At 34.3% G+C, this 18,827-nt stretch overlaps 1 non-coding gene across 1 annotated transcript; it reads right to left on the bottom strand.

The window, feature by feature from the left end:
* Window positions 1–18,262: 18,262 nt before the first annotated feature.
* On the bottom strand, window positions 18,263–18,334 carry TRNAP-UGG (transfer RNA proline (anticodon UGG)). Its single transcript has one exon. It is a non-coding gene; the product is annotated as a tRNA-Pro (tRNA).
* Window positions 18,335–18,827: the final 493 nt, after the last annotated feature.

The following is an 18,827-nucleotide window of genomic DNA, read 5'->3' on the forward strand; positions in this document are numbered from 1 at the left end:
CTGTAGCTTCCCAAATTTTAGTCTTAACTTACAGATTTATTTGCTGTAATTGCATCGTAATAAGTTGTTTTCTAACTAGCTTTTAAAGAAAACAGGTTCACCGTTTATTGTTCATTGGTTAAATCACCAATCAAAAACTTCGACAATAGTGATAATTTAACATTTCTGGGGTTTCGTTACTATTACAGATTTATGGAGATTTAGAGTGAAACATCATTGATCGCTATTCACAATCGTTTAACGTGTTTGGTTATTACACTGTTGTCGTTATTTTAGCCGGCTTCATTCTTCTTGGTCAATACAATGTGTCTGTAACCGTGATAAAAAATTGTTTTTAAAGAGCACAACTACACAGTTGGTTATCATCGCTGTGCTCACCGGTGGTATCTAACGCTGTTTTGTTTTACTTTTTAAGTCAATGAGGAGGTATGATCAAAATATGATCGCATATTGCGCTGTAAGTGCAAGTTTATTACAGATAAGAAACACACATACTACTTAATTAAACGTTTATGTGAACTTTTCCTTTGAACGTGATATGATCTTGTAGTTAGTGCGCTCAGCTCAAAATCTGTAGATACCGGGTTCGAAACCCTCTGTCAAACATACACGTCCTTTCAATCGTGTGGGCGGTATAATGCTACAGGCAATCACACTATTCGTTAATAGAAGAGTATCCCTATAATTGATAACAGGTTCTGCCAAAATATTGTTTTCCCTCTGGTCGGCAGTTCAAAACTAGGGAAGATGACAGATAGCCTTAGTAGCTTTGCCATAAACCAAATTAATTTTCATTTGAAATAATCCACTGGTGGGTGAGAGATAAGTTTATGGAGATACAAGTTGTAATGCTAAAATTCGGAGTTCCATTTCGGGCGGTGGACAGAGCACAGATAGTCACTCATTTGGGTATCTTTGTGTTAAAACGTAAACTTTTTGAAATACATTGGGATTAATATTATCGTGAATGGATGAAAGTTTGTAACTGTACTAAACGTAATACAGCGAGCTAACTTGTTTAAATAACAACCTTTGATACGATACTTTTTATTTTTATTTACCCATTCCAACAATTATTGCCGGAAGAAGTTACTAGAACCAATTTCTAAGTGAGAACCACGCTGTCGATTTTGAAAGTTTTTTTTTTTCCTACCTCGTTTTTTGTGGCTTTCGTGTTCTCTTATTTACACCGGATTTTCTTTGTTCATGACAAAGTTTTTTGTTTTTTCAAACTGAAATTGCGAAAGATGCTGAAACCGAATTTAATTAATATTTTCGTTGAAGTGCACTTTACAACAAGAAATTTCATACTGCAAATAGTTAACATCGTTGTGTTTATACAGGTACGTGGCTCTTACTGTATTAATTATATATGCATGTATAGTTAGCTGTTGCGTTAATGTAACGTGTTCCTACTTTTATGTCCAATACTTCACGAGCCGGTGACTTAGCGTTTGAGAGCCATAAACTCTTCGTTGTGATTAAAGTACTGATCAGTAAGTGACCAGTAATTTACTAATGGCCTATAACTGAGACTCATAAACTTGAAAGCTAGCCACTAGTCTAATGCTGAAATCGCCACTCTATTTTATTGTCCCAATCAGTTAGATTAATAACATTTTATTCAAATTTTCAGTGGGGTACTGCTCTAATCGTGGATTCGGACAGATCAACTTAACGTTGACTACGTCTGCGAGATTTTAGCACCCCCCTCTGTGCTTAACTGAAGATGTGCAGTATTCTCTCCTAATTATCATCTAGTCTTCTTCCTTTTTTCTGTGTTAAATTCAGGTTTCATCATGACAAAATTTCATTTGATTATCATCACAGCTGTCCAAATAATTTTATCGGGTTTTTTACTAATATGCTATGATGACTCTCTACAACGCAGGTTCGAGTCATGCTTAAATTTGTAAATATTATTCTCAGAAAGTTTATCTTTATAGAAGAAACAAACTTGTCTAAACGTAGTTTGATCCGTTATAAAACTTCTATACACGTATATACATATGTATGTTAAAGACTTCTTTACTTTTCGCTAGAAATGAAATTGAAAAGAGAATCTGTGACGTAGAGGCCTCGTGCATCCTTTCATTGGCTGTCCTCTCTGCTGTAGCCTCCAATTTCGCTTATTCAAGGCTCATCAGCGCAGTCTGAGTCAGCAAATGTATGGTGAAGTAGAGAGGACTCAAACTCCCATGGATAAACATTTTTAATTGTTTTTTTTTCTGCTGACTTGAGTGCATGAAACTGTTTTTTATGTGTTGACCATAACTTATGGATGTCTTTCTAAATTCTTTCTTAAAACCAGTCTTCGTGACTTCTCATAAGTTGTACTGTTATACATATCAGTACGTCTTGTTTTCAAACTTCACTGAAGATAGAATAAGTGTTTTCCAAAACGTTCGTTATTTGTTTGTTTGTTTGTTTTGGAATTTCGCACAAAGCTACTCGAGGGCTATCTGTGCTAGCCGTCCCTAATTTAGGAGTGTAAGACTAGAGGGAAGGCAGCTAGTCATCACCACCCACCGCCAACTCTTGAGCTTGGCCATGCCGGGCCACGTTCGTTATTAATTGAATATATATATAGCATCTTATTGTTTTGCTTATAGTACATACATATATGAGCGGGCCCGGCATGGTAGGTGGGTTAAGGCGTTCGACTCGTAATCCGAGGGTCGCGGGTTCGAGCCCGCGTCGCGCTAAACATGCCCTCCCAGCCGTGGGGGCGTATAATGTGACGGTCAATCCCACTATTCGTTGGTAAAAGAGTAGCCCAAGAGTTGGCGGTGGGTGGTGATGACTAGCTGCCTTCCCTCTAGTCTTACACTGCTAAATTAGGGACGGCTAGCACAGATAGCCCTCGAGTAGCTTTGTGCGAAATTCCAAAAACAAACAAACAAACAAACAAACAAAGCTTATAGTACATACATATATGAGCGGGCCCGGCATGGTAGGTGGGTTAAGGCGTTCGACTCGTAATCTGAGGATTGCGGGTTCGAATCCCCGTCACACCAAACATGCTCGCCCTTTCAGCCTTGGGGCGTTATAGTATGATGGTCAATCCCACTATTCGTTGGTAAAAGAGTAGCCCAAGAGTTGGCGGTGGGTGTGCAGATAGCCCTCGAGTAGCTTTGCGCGAAATTCAAAACAAACATATATAAGTCACCCCTTCCCCCTTAAAGCTACTGAGGATATTAATTCGGTTGTATTCTTGTGAGCACCTTTATGCCACACATATTGACAAGGGCGATAGACATATTGAACATATTTGAACCTGTTTTCGTGTTAAGCCTGTAACAGTTTTCTTTGTCATCCATCAAATACGACTCTAAACTTTATTACTTGGAACATATAATCTTAGACTAGTTCAGCAATCACACAATTAGAATTTAATCACAAATAGAGAGTTATTGTAATACTTGTTTCGCTTTTCCTTGTTTGTCACACATCCCTTGTATCCTTGTATAAAGAAAATTCAAGTTATAACATAGCATCTCTTTACCTTTAAAGATGCCTTAAAAGTATGTTTGCAGACAACAAGAAAAAATAAAACGTATCGGACTCAAATAAAACAGAAACATAAAGCTAGAGTGAAACGTGATATGAATGTTTATCCTTTTCTTATAAAACACTTTCCAACAGCCTCGCCTAGTGGCTTAATTAGAAACATTTATGTTTTCCACAGACATTGTACTAAGGCATTGAACTACATTAAAGTCTTCCATTCAGTGTTCATAAAATCATAAACTGAGTGTTACTTCTGCCAAGACCATAATTGATTGGTTATTATTTATACCCGATAAACCCGCTATTTTTATATTACTGCTTCAGATCTAATCTACTATGTAATGCAGAGACTAGTGTTAATAAGATTTTGATAATTATATTAAAATATATTTTATGTTATTCTTTCCCTCTTACCTGTCATCTATATATAACAATACTAATAACCGAACATCCATTTCATTCATTACACCTTGTTTCTTTCTATAGGCTTTAATGTGTCTTTAAGGTGTCTTTCTTCAATTATCTGATCCGAGTGGCAGATTTCTGTATAGGAGAAAAGAACTGTTACACTTTGGGTTCGCCTTACAACATTTCCACCACCTTTTTACCATTATAGTGTATAAGCTTACAGTATATATCACGAGTCTGGTGAAGGTTTATCCATATTGTTTTCCATCCATTTCCAGTTTCTAAACACCTTACTGCAGGACTTGGGATCATTTTTGTAATAACTGTCCTCATATAAGGTGAACCATGTAGCCTGCCTGCACGGTGTGGTCTTTTCAGCATGTGTTTGTGTTGGTGGAATATTCTCCAAAGCTTGTGGTCTTTGGTGAAACAACTGCTGCCTAGTCGCATTGGCATTACTCAACGCATTCATTCACAATGTTTTCTATAAGTTTCATATGTATTCTGTGGAAGGATTACAACCAGTATAAGAAAGCCATCTGTAACCTCAGGAAAAACACTCCATATGTCCAAATCTGCCTTCCTGCCTTCCTTAGGTATGTCATAGCTGTGAACATTGATAAGGTCATTTGTTCCTTTAGGTCCAACTGGGCTGCAGTTTCACATGTTGCAAAGTACCTAAAGTATTTGCATACGCAAAAGGCTATTCATACACCAGAAACGGAATTTTCTTGAATGTAGAAAACTAAAATTACACCTACATCGGTGACTATTGTTCTGATCGTATTACTTTGTTTCTCGCACTTTTCCCACAGTCTAGTTGCTGATTTTGTTCCCACATGATTTATGCCATGTAGCATGTTGTTGTAACTCGTTGTAACTTCAGTTCCAGATCCTTCATCTAATTAGTCTGTATTAACTAGAGAATGTTTTTAGATACGTATTTGTATCCAGCATGTGTATTCTTCCTCTTGGACTTTGCACTACATTTGAAATAACTCTTGTATTTTATTTTAGTAAAGGATACAAGGTTTCCAATTAATAGGTGGGCGTTCAGTGTGCGTAGAGAAAACTGGTTCAGTGTTATCTGGCAACTTGTACTGCTTCGAATTATCTGCAAAATGCTTCCACCACGAATTTTACAGATGAATACTGGTACCAGTCTTCGGTATGAGTCTATTTATGTGCCCTGAAAGTCACTTTTCCAGAGAAAACTTATCGAAAAATAAACAACAGCAAGCGATTAATGGTAGCTGTGTGAAATCTAGGTTTTGTGGAGACTTATGCTTGAAAACTTTGAAATATATGTTAACGTTAATACAGAGACAATATTCCAGAGAAGGAAAAGTATTCTCATGACATTAACTATACGTCGATGAAACTTCAAGAGAGATACAGATCCAGCTTACCTCTTAAAGAGATGAAAAACAACAACAAAAGCAATCTCTTCTAAACTGATACATTTACTAGCAACTTTATCCTTTTTAAACATTGAAACAGAGTTATAAGGTATTAGCAGCTATATTCTCTGTTGGACGAAAGTAAGAATACACAGGTGTTACCAGTTTGGCCATGTATTGTAGGGACACCAAAATACTCTCTTAACTTAATTTATCTCAGGACGGCCGGTAAAGGTATTAACACTTTCACTAGTAAAGCAGGAAACAACGCTGTTCTCTGCTTTATTAGTAAAAGTGTTAATACCCAACCAGCCGTTATGAAACACATTTTTACTTCAAGTGGATTTCTCGTCTCCACGGACCCTATAACTTATCCACTATTGTACAAACCTCCATTGTCAGTACGCACCGTTTTAATTGGACAGTTTTGGTTATCAACACAATGAAAACGCTTGTTGCATCCAATTGCAAATACATTTATAACACAGGTATAACATAATTTTTTACAAATAAAATGCTTAGAAATTTCAAATTAATTCAACGAGATCTGTAACCAACGTGTAAATGTTTGATTCTGTAATACGAAAGTGAAAAATACCTTAGTTTTCCCTCAAACCAACAGCGCTCACTTTGGAGTGAGTTCCATGTTTATTTATTTGAACTTAAGCACAAAGCTACAAGATGCGCCTGTTATGCTATGCTCTCCACGAGTATCAAAACCCTGTTTATAATGCTGTAAGTCCGCAGACATGCCGCTGAGCCATCGAGGGCGTACGAGTTTCATCTCCAGAAATGTTTAGTATTACACAGTACGTATTGGGACCAAGTTTCGCACCATTAACCTAAAGTGCAATATTTTGATCTCTTTTTATTGGCATTTCCTTTCAGATATAACTGAGTTTTCTGGCCTTTCTAACTCTACTTAAACTACGTTTTACGAACAGTGTTCGCCCTCTTCAAATGTTAACATTTATTGATAGAAATTAATAACTTTTACTTTGTTCTTGGTTTGAGCTTTTGTATTTTATAAAATTCATTTCAAAATGATTTATAATCTTTAAACTAAGGTCAGATTCACACTATTAAAAAAACGTGAAGTGATAAAATATAAAAAAATGAATGAAGTTTGAGCTCGTTACGTAATCGTACAAATTAGTACTACAAGATGTACTTTACAAATTAGTGCTACTAGATGTACTTCATAAATTAGTACTACTAGATGTACTTCATAAATTAGTACTACTAGATGTACTTCACAAATTAGTACTGCTAGATGTACTTCACAAATTAGTACTACTAGATGTACTTCACAAATTAGTACAGCTAGATGTACTTCGCAAATTAGTACTGCTAGATGTACTTCACAAATTAGTACTGCTAGATGTACTTCACAAATTAGTACTACTAGATGTACTTCACAAATTAGTACTGCTAGATGTACTTCACAAATTAGTGCTACTAGATGTACTTCACAAATTAGTACTACTAGATGTACTTCACAAATTAGTACTGCTAGATGTACTTTACAAATTAGTAGTACTAGATGTACTTCACAAATTAGTAATCGTACACAAATTAGTACTGCAAGATGTACTTTACAAATTAGTGCTACTAGATGTACTTCATAAATTAGTGCTACTAGATGTACTTCATAAATTAGTACTGCTAGATGTACTTCACAAATTAGTACTGCTAGATGTACTTCACAAATTAGTACTACTAGATGTACTTCTCAAATTAGTACTGCTAGATGTACTTCACAAATTAGTACTGCTAGATGTACTTCACAAATTAGTACTACTAGATGTACTTCTCAAATTAGTACTGCTAGATGTACTTCACAAATTAGTACTGCTAGATGTACTTCACAAATTAGTACTACTAGATGTACTTCACAAATTAGTACTGCTAGATGTACTTCACAAATTAGTACTACTAGATGTACTTCACAAATTAGTACTGCTAGATGTACTTCACAAATTAGTACTGCTAGATGTACTTCACAAATTAGTACTGCTAGATGTACTTTACAAATTAGTAGTACTAGATGTACTTCACAAATTAGTACTACTAGATGTACTTCACAAATTAGTACTACTAGATGTACTTCACAAATTAGTACTACAAGATGTACTTTACAAATTAGTGCTACTAGACGTACTTCATAAATTAGTGCTACTAGATGTACTTCATAAATTAGTACTGCTAGATGTACTTCACAAATTAGTATTGCTAGATGTACTTCACAAATTAGTACTACTAGATGTACTTCACAAATTAGTACTGCTAGATGTACTTCACAAATTAGTACTGCTAGATGTACTTCACAAATTAGTACTGCTAGATGTACTTCACAAATTAGTACTACTAGATGTACTTCACAAATTAGTACTACAATATGTACTTTACAAATTAGTGCTACTAGATGTACTTCATAAATTAGTACTACTAGATGTACTTCACAAATTAGTACTGCTAGATGTACTTCACAAATTAGTACTGCTAGATGTACTTCATAAATTAGTACTGCTAGATGTACTTCACAAATTAGTACTGCTAGATGTACTTCACAAATTAGTACTGCTAGATGTACTTCGCAAATTAGTACTGCTAGATGTACTTCACAAATTAGTACTACTAGATGTACTTCCGTAGGGTCCTCCAAAATGTTCTGTTCAATAATAAATAAAACAGAAATTAAGAGCAACAAATATTTTTATCTCTTGCTTTTGAAGTTCACATGTAATGCTGTGTTGTAGCCTACAGAGTGCATAATTCTTCTCGTGATTCATGGTATGCACACATTTCTCTGACGTCGTGGTAGTACAAATTGCAACGTTAGGCGTTCTTTAGTATATACTGACTGACTGACAGACAGACAACACACTACTGTATAGTGGTGGGAGGGGTTAATACAGGAAGGGAGTCGAAGAGTGGTTAAATAGAATATAAAAGATCTGCGCTCGCGGTAAGTTTATGGACTTAAAACGCTAAAATCCGAGGTTCGATTATCGTGGTGAACAAACCACATATATCTTTTTTGTAACCTTGTGCTAAGGAAACCACAGCTGTGGAAGTATGAACACTATATTATAGTACACGATACTGCTGTACTTTTAAAAGACTTACTGTGATGAAACAAAACAACTTAATTAAAGCAGTTTGATACTTTTGTGGATGAAGAGTCGCATATCAAAAATCACAACTTGCTGTCAGCTAATCACACGTAAATTAAGAGTCGTTTTTATTTCACGGTTCTGCTTTGCTTGTGTTTGTAATCCATTTGTTCAACCTACACACTGTGCGTCACAGATTGTGTTCTTTGCAGCTTACGTGAAAAGTTTTTCGTTTTGTTTTTTCTAACCCATCCTGTAACAGTGTTTTACTTCTGCAGTGTTTTACTTCATAAGTCGTGAGACAAACAAGATTACAGACTTTGATTTTTATTTTATAAGCCCTAGCTGTGGCGCATTACTCAAAAGCCTCATAATGAAGTCAGCTGACAACAGAAAAAAACCAAAAAACATTGAGTGACGTCATTAAGCCGGACCTGTTGGTGCTGAGATCTGGGCTAACAGCAAGGTCGCCCGGTCGCTTTACGTAGATTGTATCGATCTATCATTCCTTCTTCCTTTAATGCATTTTTCCTTCGGTTTCTAGATGCTCAAAAATTAGTTTATGGTATGATGCCTTATAACGTCGTATTATTTAAGCGTTTTGATTATGCAAAATAAATGCTATCACAGTTATTCTTTAACTAAAAAAGGAGAGGTGTTTATCAAGACATACGTCTGACTACAAAATGTTTACATCCTGCTATAATCTGCTCTTAAAGTGTGCTGTTATATATTATTTTTTTTTACCTTCAAGTTTACAGAGATGTTTTAAAAATATAAGCAACATATATCGTTATTTGCTACTCCACTTTTTAAAACAAATCCAACATATTTACCATAAAAAATGATTACCTTGAAAGACCTTCTAACCTAATACTGGTTGGTGTACAATTTTGGAATGTGTTGAAACTAATATAAATAAAGTTAAAACGCTCGAAATGTTTCAATCAACAGTTTAAAAAAATATTATGCAATTTTAGGGGATATAACTGTAGTTTCTCTAAAGTAGAAAATATGGCCGTCTTTTATTTAAACACTAAAATAGGAGAAGTGTAGGTATGTGTTTACCATACCAATTGGAAATTAGTTATGCTTGTAGATAAATCTCTCGCATAGCTTTAGACACTAACATTTCAATATCACTGCACAACAATTTTTTTGAAAAGTTTTGCTGATTGTGACAGGCACCTGGTGGGTATGTACAAATATAGTTTTGGTTTTGCTTCATCACGTAGGAACTCTGAGAAATAGACAGTTAACTGTTTACCGGCAATAACGTATTTAATTGCGTTTATGTTTCTAATACGCTATTAAGTTCAACATAATTAAAAGTGTTTTGTTCCTGATTTTCGTTTGTATTCAATGTCCGGTGCACCACATTGCAGTGTCCAACAGTAGTCAGCAAGCATTGACGGATTCCAGTTGCTCTGATATCGTCTTTCCATTGTAGCAAAACTGAAGATTTCGATGAAACGGTACGTGATGGGCAAATCTGGATGTGATTTTCGTGATCAGCAGCCAAAATTCTATAAGGAACACCCAACAGTGTTCAAGAAGCAAAAACTTTATTGTGCAGTGATTTGATACTGTATTTTGTGTGAATTTAATAAGCAGGAAGGTATACAATTTTTTCTAATGCTGTTGTTTTCTGTATATATCATATACAGTATCATATGTATAAATTGTATTTACGATACGTTTATAAAATGAGCTACTACAGAAAACTAAATAACTGGTTTAAATTATTGTGATGAATTGAAATAAGCACGCATTTTAAACTAAGACGTTTACTTGAAATTCTTATCTATTTCAAAAAATTCTACCGTTACGTCCTAAACATTTTGAAATTATTACGGGTAAATACCATTTATAATAGCTATTTCTTATTAGTTTAAGCAGTTCCGTATCTATGTCCTTGTGGTGTTCAGGTACACTGATGTCATATAGGTAAGATCAAAATATATAGAAAATTCATCTAACTTTTTTTTGTCAGAAATAAACTAGACATTAATAAAACGCGAGAACAAATTTGTGCTCAGCAAAAACGAAAACCCATGTTCCATACAAACATTGTGCTGAATACTTTCTTCAACTGCCAGGCAGCTTCTAAGTAAGTACACGTCATCGAATGTCTCTAACTGGTGCAGCTGGAGGGGGGGACTGTCTTCATTATCCAAATACTGGGGTAAGAATGATGATATATCACTGTTAAACAGAACACAAACTTGTAGTATGGTATTCCGTGATCCTAGTACTATGAACGAGCTTCAGTGATTAATCTCCTTAGGTATACTTCAAAGGTAAATAAACCCTCCAACTCGTAAAAGTCCCGTCAACAGCCTTTATAATTAAATAAGATATTTGGTTTTTAATCAGTTAATCTTCTAGGTAATAAGACAACAGATGTTGTACGTAAGGAAAATCAAGTCATTGAAAAATCACACTAACAAATACGTAAGTTTGTCTTTAAGGATTACGTTTTTTCGACTGTCCTACTGCTAATGTACTGCTAGCGTCATCTAGTAAGAACAAATAGTACAATTTGGAATAGTGCAGCACTTTAGATCGTATTATGTATGCAAAAACGGCTCGTTTGGGTTGAGAAAATAATTTACGTAGAAGAGCAAACAACTTTTCGACCTTCTTCGGTCATCGTCAGGTTCACAAAGAAAGAAATAGGTAACTGACCGGAAGCTGACCACATGTTTGGAAGGAGTTGTGTGACTGAGTTATTAATACAATAAAATAAAATTATATATTCAAACATCGAATACCGCCCTCTACATTCCGACACTCAGTTACACAACCCCTTCCAAACATGTGGTCAGCTTCCGGTCAGTTACCTATTTCTTTCTTTGTGAACCTGACGATGACCGAAGAAGGTCGAAAAGTTGTTTGCTCTTCTACGTAAATTATTTTTTCAACCCAAACGAGCCGTTTTTGCATATATATTTCTCTACAAGTGGGTTTTTCTCGACATCACTGATTTAGATCGTATTGTAATGCTGAACAACACAACCGTGGAAGTGACAAATAGCAAACAACGTATTTAATGAACGTTTCATAGTATGTTTCCTTATGTGCGTTTTACATCTCCATGATTTGTTTCATTAATTATAATAATACCAGTTTTGTTGAGTAACTGTTGTATTTTTGTTAATATTGATACACAATTACAAAGTAAAAAACAAAATAACACTGTATGTTTAACTGCTACAAAATAGATTATTTGTCTTTTGTTTCGGAAACTAAAAAAGTGTGGGTTCGGATTTATTCGTTCCTTCGTTAGCCATTGTTCGTAGATATATTAAACAATGTGTTTTTTTTTAAATTATTATTTGAATGTCTATTGGTTTTATACGTTAATATGCCAACCTTTCTTATTTAACAAATAGTTTTCTTGTTTGTCATATTCTGAAATTATATATTTATATACTGTATATATATTTTGCATGATTCGAGTTTCTTCTTTCGTGGTCAATTTTGCAAACCATTTAGAATAATATCATAGTAACCTTTTTGTTAACAGAAGAAAATATATATATACATTTTATTTCTTGAAAAAACGTTGAAAAACGAATGTTTTATGAAACTTTCCATGCAGGTCAATGATCAGTGAACGTTTTATCAGTTTCATTTCAATCATACTAAAATGCATACATTGTAATTGGCATTATCTTATCTTTGAAAACCAACTTCTCTGTACCCCAGGGAAATATGAAAATATGTTTAATATCCATTAATTATTTTGGCACATTTATAGCTCGTGTAAATTGTCATCTTTTCTTCTGACGTTTATTTATCTCGAATTGTTTGTAGTAGAGGTTGTTTTTTGCTTCTAGTGCAAGGCTACGTAATAAGGCCATCTGCGCTCTGTATATCACAGGAAATCAGCTTTTGATTTTTGGCGCTGTAAGTTCGTAAACTTACCGCTGACCCACTGAGGAATCTCGAATTGCTGAAATTATTTTCATAATTGTACACATTTTTTTTTTAGAAGGTCAAGTGACTAACACTTAGAGATAGATGTTCGAACCTTTCAAGAGTTAACACAAAACTAAAATATAATCTGTGATCACAAACATTAAACTATAACTATCGATAAACCTTGTAATTTACCATCGATAAACATTTACTGTAATAATATAAGTGTGAGAAGTAGTTGTAGTAATGACGTAACATTTTCAAAATAAATATTTTCCCCTCTCAAGTTTTTTTTTTTTTTTAGTTTGAGAAAAATTAGTTTTTAGAAAGCATAACAACATACCTCATAGGCTTTACAACGCTCGATAGGGTGAAAACAGTCCAATAATGATGCAACCATAAAAACAAGAAAAAAAAGAGAAGGGGGTGAGAGGGGCGTTGATTGGCGCCATCTCGATGCTAGAGGTTAAAGGTCAGTCTAGTAAGATCTGGAGAATGGTACACGATAGTGGCAGGAATGGAATAGAGGATATTACAGGAAAAAAAAAGCGAAATAAAGATTGGTGACATTCCGTTTATACCAGCAGATACATTGATACAACAGTTTTCTGTTACTCTAGAAACATTAGTATCGAAGAGGTAGTTTAGCTAGAAGCACTTCGTTTTCTTATTATGCCTTTTCTTCGCAATTATTTAATCTGAGTTCCGTTGTTCATTATTAGTTTGTTACGTAGTTAATAGGATATTCGGACTTTGATAATCTCTAACTGCTTTGTCATTTAGTAGAGGTGATATTTTTTTCCCGTGGTTATCAATATATTATGATAATGTAAAGACTTGATATGATTTTTAGGTTCACTAACAGACCCATGATATAGCACAGTAATGATAAATTTTGGCGGTCAGCAATGTGCTTATTTTACAGTAAATATGATAAGAAGCTTTCAGTACTTACCAGAAGGATAAATATTCACTTATAAGGTAACCCTGTAAACCATTCATTATATTCCACCCCTAACTCGTAGGAATTTGAGTCGGTAGGACAGTGGTCAGGTTTTTTTTTTTTCATGTTTATTTGTTGGGTTTTATGCAAAAGTAGTCGAGAAATATCCGCAACTGCTGCTGCTAATTACGAAATGCTAGGGTAGAGGGAAGGTAGCTAGTCAACACAATCTACTACCAACTGTTTGGATACTCTTTAGGAAAAAAAACAACAACAATAATATGGTTGACCGTCACGTTATATTGCACCCAGAGCTCAAAGAGTGAGCATATTCGGTATAGGGGATTCGAACCCACGAATTGCGATTTGGGCACTTTAACCACCCTGCTACTGATAGGAGAGTGGTCAATTTCTTTACTTCTCATTTATAAAATTATGATTTAGAAGGAGAATTGTCAGTTACTTGTACCTCACTCGTGGCCAGCCTTTACTTTCATTGGTAAATATACTCCTGAGAAACACTTCATGTGATTGAAGTCTCAGATGATGCTAATTTTAAGTCTCGCTTCAAATCTTACATAACATTTCAGTAATCATCAACAGTTGAAGGGAATGATGATGGGAACATCACGAAGAGAATCTAAAAGTTGAGGTCTAAACTGATTGATTGGTCTCAATACCCTGGTGGCTCAATGAATGGGCAGTGTATGCTAGCTATGTAATTTATGGACTCAGTGTGAAAAGAAAAGAAATAAGCAAGACAACTGACACGGAAGAAAACAGCTTTAATGTTGTTGTTGTTTTTATATGTGGGTGTTCTGTGGTCGTATTAGGTGGGCTGCACGAGAGCCAGTAATAAGTTCTTGTCGGTTCCCATCATAGGCAGGGAATTAAACTGACTGGAGGAAACCCAAACAAGGAAACTAATTCACTACAGAAGGAATCAGACCCGCTAGACAATAATGTAAAGTGACTGGTCAGAACATTCCTTCTGTAGTGGACAGAGAGACTTCACCGATATTTATTTATACTTGCTACTAGAGATCCATCTGTGTCTTATTAGTTAACTTGGAACAATTATTACGAATATAATAAAAACAATGTATAAACGGTATCTCATTTCAATGTCGTAAAAAGTGTATTGGAAAAAAACAACAACAACTCCCGTTCTTATGAAATTAGACGCAGAGAACACCAAGGTTATCGAATATTATCTAATATATTTATTCTAAGAAATCACAGATTCGAATCTGGCTGTAGGATAATTTGGGACAAAATCTTTTTGCTAGATTGGACCTCAAAATAAAAAAGAAAATTACTGTGTAAAAACTATTGAATTTTTAAAAGCAGGTGATTTAGAGATTTTGTATCCGATTTCAAAAAATTGTGCTTGCAGTTCTCTATAGAAAAGTAACTTAAGTTTTGTAACTTCAAGAGTGAATTCTAAATGAAGTAGTTTAAATGTGCACATGTTGTTAATCGAAGTAGATTTATATTACGAAACCGTGTTTTACATTTTTTGAGAATAAAACTTCTCAGACATGAAAATCATCCATAATAATACTCAAGTGAAGTAGATTTTCACTTTTTTTATTACACCAACAAAGCTTGTTTAAGAGCAAAGCCACATTGCACTATCTTCTGTGTCTACCACAGGGAATCTAACCCTGAATATCACCCGTTGTAATTCAGTAAACTCACCACTGTCCTACCCGAGGACTACCAGATTGAAAAATATTTAAAAAAACTAAATACGACAAACATCTTAATTTTTAGGTTAAATGTAAGAGATCTTTAACTTGATGCTATCATACTATTGCTGATAAGGCATAAGTTATTTTTATTTAGTAGTAAAAAATGTCGACAATAAGGTATAAGTTATTTCTATTGAATATTAAAAAATAAAATTATAAACGTATAGCGAAGACGAGAAACAAGCGGCATCTGGTGGCGTTCCTAAGAAATTGTTTGTTTGAAAAAATAAAATTTAGTTGAAGTATGACACGAAAAATCTTATCTAACTGCTAATGAGATTATACAGTTTATTATTTTCTTGTTGCTGTTATTCAATTTGTTGCGATGTAAGGAAGATGTTTAGTCGAATTCGTATAAAAATAATATAAAAATGTAATAAAAGTCCCAACATAAAAAGTACGGTAAAAGTTTGTAAAGATAACCGTAATACACGATAAAAGGTAATCACGTAATATTTATGAGTTCTACTATTTTTCTAATATGGAAACTGTTTATCCGGTTTCATGTATGTGTTTCCAGTTTTCAATAGAAAATTGACTTAAGATTTAACTTGAAAACTGAGTTTTCAATAATACAGTTTAAAAGTGCACATTTTTTCTTGTCGAAGAAATGATCTGCTCACTGAATTGAATTATTTAACGACTGTAGTGCCATCTAGAGTTTTTGACCCTAATAGCATAAATGAAACTTCATTTCAAGACAATAAAACATTCAACAATAATTGCAGTCTTACTCTGTCCAAACAAAAAGCGACAAATTCCTTTAAAAAATTCGTCTGTAATAGCTTAGTCATTAGGTAACTTTAAAAATGGTGTAAAAATATTTAAAACTCATTAGTTAAGTTCAAACAAATTAGCCTGGCATGGCCTGCTAGTTAAGACGCTTGACTCGCAATTAGGCCTGGCATAGCCGGATGGTTAGGGTAATTGACTCACAGTCTGAAGGTCGCGAGCTCGAATCCCTGTTTCATTAAATATGATCGCCACTTCAGTCGTGTGGGCGTTATAATATGACGATCAATCCCACTATTCGTTGATAAAAGAGTAGCTCAAAAGTGTTGGTGGTGATGACTAGCTGCTTTCCCTCTAGTTTTACACTGCTAAATTAGGGATGGCTAGCTTCGATAGCTCTCGTGTAGCTTTGCGCGAAATTCAAAACAAAGAATCATAATTTGCAGGTAGCGGGTTCATATCCCCGTCCCCAAACATGCTTTATGGTTGTTGTCGGGGCCAGACACCGGAGCCTAACAATTCTTGACTAATATAAAATACTCTAGTAGCCAACTCCAAGCACTAGAGATAGAGGAACACAAAATGTGTACAATATCTTATGTGAATGTGGTAAGAGATATAATGAAGAAACTTCTCGTTCTTTTGAAATTAGACGCATAGAACACCATGAGTAGGTGCATAAGAGAACTTCAGAAATTTGCTACAATACGTCATGAATTCAAATCGGGTCGTAGAATACTTTGGGACGAAATGTCTCTTCTGCATCAACTCCAAAATAATAATAATAATAATAAAGAACGTTATTGTTTAGAAATTATACAGTAAGTTAATTTCACTCTAAAGCCGTGCAGTGGCCTAAGATTGGCAAATTTAGCTGGTATGTTTTCTTAGTCTTTCGTTCCCACGCTTGGCCAGCCTTGACAATTTCAAGTTAAAACCTTGCTTGTAAAATCTGAAAGCTCCCACGTGACTACATTACTTGTATTCATTCCCACAAGTTTTTGTATATAAATCTTGCATGTTGCTGTTTCTATTGTTCGGTTCTTGATACTTACTAGTATTAAAGTCAAATTAATAAACTGGACTAAAGCGGTATGATCACGGTTTAAGCAAGATAAAAATAAATATTTTTACTAAATAATCTAATGGAAAAAATCTGACCTTTTTGTATCCAATGCATTTTAATATTAGAGTTTAAAGAACAGAACGAATAACCAGACAAAAATATTAGTTTATTTGTTCATAATAATTAGAGGCACGCCGGAGTTAGTCCCGTGCAGTTATTAGAAAAAAGTCTGGAGTCACAGTACTGTCTGTCGCTGTGTGCACAGGATTGTCAACAAACTGGAGTCTTCACACAACTCTCCTAATACTGGAATACCACTATACTTATGTTTCTAAAAACATATTGAATATTGACATATTCATATGTCCCATATTCCGTGCGGTAATTAAACCTCGGGTTTTATTGTTGTAGGTTTGTAAATTTATCACTGACCCACCGGCAGGAAAATAGATAAACTAGGTTTTAAGGGTCATTGGAAAATTCAACACATTTTAAATATGTAGAAACAGAGAAGTTAGGATAAACGGGTCAGTCACATAAAGATGTGGTATATATATATATATATATGTATGTATGTGTGTGTAAAAGAGTAAGTTGTAAAGATGTAACTAAAAGTTAATCAAGAGGGAAACTGGGAAAAATTAGCCTATTTCATATTCATGTTATTGCTTGTGCCAGTTACCCAGTTATTTCCCAATTTTTATGTGTTCAGTTTACCCACTTTTGAATTATGTCTTTAGAGGGTTTGCTTATTTTTAAATATTATATATTTATCTCCTATTTTCAGCATCACATATTTATATAGGCAGCCCCATTTATTGTAACTTGGCTACTTTCCTACCTGTAAAATGTTACGATACAATATTTTTCGTTTCATTACACAGAGGAAATATTATGATAATAACTCTTATTTCCGAAGTAATTTCACATAAATGTTCAACTGACCAAATAATATATTTTTCCTTTATATCAACCCGCACAACTAATTTATAGGTTTGTCTTGATTTTACTTCAGCTTTTATTTTGCTATTTGTTTTTTATTATAAATTAAAGAAGACAAAAAGGTGTGCTGACTGCACCTAACGGTTGATAAAAACAAGTTGTTTTTTCAGATATGAATTCATCAGTTAATTAATAAAAATGTCCTTTTTTTACCGAACAGTAAATTTACTGCTGTTTTTATTTTCAAACATAACGAGATTTGTAAATTTAAAAATATCTGTATTGCTTAGAAAAAAAATAGATGTGGTGAACGGTATAAAATTTTATACTTCAAATTATATTTGTTGGCTCGTATTTAATCAGAAAGTATTACAATGGGATATTTATCTCAGTTTTCAAACATACAAGCCTCGAAATTACAGGTAAAATATTACCTGTATTTTTAGCATAAAAACAAACTCTTATCAGGGCCCGTCCGGGATTTGAACCCGGGACCTCTCGCACCCAAAGCGAGAATCATACCCCTAGACCAACGGGCCAACGATTTGAATATGTCTGTATGTTTATATATACATTATTTCTTTGATTCTTTTTTTTTTTTTTTCTTAACGATAATATTTTTGCCTTTAGATGTAGGAAGCTGATTTAAAATAGGATGCTGCACATTCTCGTAAATAAACTCGATGGTATGGTGTGATGTCTTTACTCATACTACGACCGGAGCTGAGTGTGCACGGACAAACGTGTTTGCTAGAAAGTACAAAGTTACAAGATGGGCTATCTACGTTTAACCCACCGCTAATAACGAATCTCTCGATAAGGGTGCCCTTCCAATATTCAATTTACCAACAGAAATCCCTTTTTTGTATTAATTTTGTTAACAAAACTACCGCACCTATCATCACTGGGTAAACATTTTATAGCTCAGCAGTATTTTTATAGCTGAACAATAAATAAAACAATTGGAATTTCCATAAAAAGTATATGTTTCAGATTTAACCAGTAAATATAACAAACTAGCAACAAAAACAA

This window comes from Tachypleus tridentatus, chromosome 9 (assembly GCF_004210375.1).
Source record: "Tachypleus tridentatus isolate NWPU-2018 chromosome 9, ASM421037v1, whole genome shotgun sequence".
Classification (NCBI taxonomy): Eukaryota; Metazoa; Arthropoda; class Merostomata; order Xiphosura; family Limulidae; genus Tachypleus; species Tachypleus tridentatus.